The sequence below is a fragment of the Macrotis lagotis genome, chromosome 1 (assembly GCF_037893015.1).
Source record: "Macrotis lagotis isolate mMagLag1 chromosome 1, bilby.v1.9.chrom.fasta, whole genome shotgun sequence".
NCBI lineage: Eukaryota > Metazoa > Chordata > Mammalia > Peramelemorphia > Peramelidae > Macrotis > Macrotis lagotis.
The window spans coordinates 99870041-99873357 of NC_133658.1; positions in this window are offsets into that span (position 1 = coordinate 99870041).

Below are 3317 nucleotides of genomic sequence, written 5' to 3' on the forward strand. Positions count from 1 at the left end.
AAGTCAAGTGTTGGCAGTCTGAATTTTTAGCACCTCTTCCCCCAAAATTGTTTATTTAGCTAACATACATGAATTTGTAAGCTTGCAGGAACTCACCACCTGACCCTCATTACTACTAAACAACCAGCTGCTTCCAGGAGCCATATGAACCTGTTGGGTTCTAACAGTAATTTTAATCAAAGCTGAAAATAATAGTAGATCTAAGTGCCCTTTTATGTTTCTGAGAGGTGATACACTATTGGAAAAAACTTGGATGACTCGGTTTTCTAAATCTACCTTTCTGAACTCTCCAAACACTAGAATTGAGTTTGCCAAATCTTGCCAAATAGTCTAGATAGCTTGTTAAAAGAAGATTGTCAGCCAGGATAGCTGCCTCCCATGAAGGCTTGTCATCCCATTGACCACTTCTTTTTTCTCTCAGCTCTTCTTTCCTTTCCATTTCTTCCTTTCTTGCTGGAGAAAAGAACTGAAGTTGTCATTCTTCCACTCTCTTTACTTCCTCCCAAGTGTTAAATTTTGTCCAAGAGTCCCATCTGGTCTTACTACCTGCTCAATCTGCACATATAGATACCTCTGGCTAGTGGGAACTGTGTGATACAATAGCTAGAACATTGACTGGAGAGCTAGAAAGATCTTAGGTCAAATCCCACCTCAGATACTAGCTATATAATCCTATTACATAATCTCTACCTCAGTTTCCTCATCTATAAAAAGAGAATAATAATAACATCTACTTTCCAGGGTTGTGAGGATAAAATGAAGTAACATATATAGAATTATGAAATATATATTTTGCAAACTCTAAAGTTTTATGTAGATGTTAGCTTTGATTTTATCTTCTTTTTGCAGTTTCTTGTTTATATATTTTTCTAAAAGGCAGAAATGAAGCTTCCAAATCTGTGGCATTATCAAAAAATAGATATATGACCAGAAAAGGATGTAGGATGAATAGACACTCTAAGTATCGTGCTGACATTCAAAAAACATTAAAAGAACCAAAGGAAGTCCTCCAGCACACTGGATAAGTCCTTTATGGCAGGCTATGGAAGGTCAGGGACATTTGCAGAGAATGCAAAGGAATAGATGAGTTGTAAGCTGTCCTGAGAAGTGGAGTATTCAAATCCATGAGATCACAGGTCTATTGAGGTAATGAAGTGAGCATCCAGTGTTTATCAGCAATTTTGTGTACCTTTTTCAGACTTGGCTTTCTGCCTGGTAACTGGGTCCCTTGAGAATGACAGTATACACATTCACTAACTAATCCCTAAAGATCCAAAAATGTCATATGCAGTTTGGTTTTATAATCAACAAATTAAGCAGTCCCATTTACTCAAAATCTACTATGGGTCAAATTCAATGTTTAGGACTGGTTTAGAAGAGGGGAGGGAATACAGAAATGAATAATGCAATAAGACATTATTCTGTACTCAGAGTAGCAGTCCTACAAGGGAGGGAGGGATATACAAAACATCAATGAAAAGTCTTGGGTGAGGGACCTTGATCACTCCCAGCAGAGGAGGGAGAGGTTGGGGGGGGGGGGGGCGAGATATTAACTTCCAAAATTTTACCCTGTCTGGTATTGGAGATTGATGTAGGAATTGCCTAGTTTACAGACTTGGGAAGGCATATGCTGAGTGTATAAGTTATTAGTCTACTTTGATTTATGGCTACTGTTTCAATTAAAATTTGTGCAGCAGCATCTCATAACTGACCTTGAAGGAAATAGTGTGAGTAAATGCAAAGAAGATGGGGGAGAGAAGGGCAAAGGGGAAGGATCCTTTTCTAAGTAGGATAGGAATCTAAGTCCTGAGATTTAATTGAATGATGCAGACCCAACCCTTTCAGGGGTTTATAACCCAGGAACTATGAATTTTTTGTTTTTGTTTTATATTTTGTTAACTTTTTCAAAGGGCAGTTAGGTGACACAGCAGCTAAGAGTACCAAGCCTAGAAACATGAAGACATGTTTCTGAGTTCAAATCAGATTCTTAATCCTAACCCTAACTAAACTCTAACCTTAATCCTAAATCCTAGGTAAATTACTTAACCCTGTTTGCCTCAATTTTCTTAACTATAAAGTGAAATGGAGAAGGAAATGGCAAACTACTCCAATATCTTTACCAAGAAAACCCCAAATGGGATCTTGAAGAATTGGACATGACTAAAAAATGATTGGAAAACAGCATAACTTCCATATAGTTAGCTTGCTTTGTCATCTAATGAATTTTATTCTTGAACTAGTCTTGAACGAGGACTAAAAAAACGTTGAGTCACTGCATCTAGGCTAACATGAACCTCCACCTAAAAAAGCAAAACCAAGGGTGAGTGGCAGACAGTTGCCCTGAGAGCCTAAGAAAGGGACTGGGAGTTGGTCATTTACCCCTAGACCAATGTTGGGCACTGGATGGGGTTGCGAACTTGACCACCAGCCATGCCCTCAGGGTTCTACCTGGTAAATAATACCAACTACTGATCATAAAGAAAAGGCACCTGCCCTCAAGCATTTATTAGAAAAGTAAGGCATACCTATGGAAAGACAACTAAAATGTATAGAAGAATGTGCTATATACCACTACTTAGCACTATGAGAACACTGAGAAAGAGAGATACCTGTGAACTCAGTAAATCAGATTCATGGCAGAGGTAAAGCTTAAATTCACCTTGATATGCTAGATTTATGTGTGTGTTGGGGGAGGAGGGAGAGCATCACATGTGAAGACAAAGTTGAAGTAAACGCAAGGTTTGGGGGGAGTCACAAGACAAATTTGAATAATTTTTATTTTTGGAGACAATCGGGATTAAATAACTTGCCCAGGACCAAAGAACTAGAAAGTATTTGATTCTTCTAACTCCAGGGCTGGTGCCACTGTGCCACCTGGCTGTCCCAATTTGACTTTTATAAGGGATCATGCTGGATAGTGGAAGACAAGACTGGAAAGATTTTTAGGGATGGATTATAAAGGCTGTGAATATGGAGCTAGGGAGTTTGAACTTTAAAAAAGAACTATTGAATGGTTTTGATTAGGGTGTGTTTTGTTGAAAATAGCATATAGGCCATTTAAAAGTCTTTAATGTTTTAAGCTATAAAACTTTAAAGTACACCAGGAATTTTTGGAACACTTTGTACTAGATTAGTCTGAGGTTTACAGATGGATGAGAGTGAGAAGAGTGATAAATGAATTTCTCCAACTTGCCTTAGATAACCCTAGATAACTCTAGAAAGTCCAGGTTGGGAATAAAATCTATCCATCTCATCTCTGACCAAGATAAGAAGAAAACCAGAGCCTCTAAGACACGTTTCTCCATGGCTAGACTTTG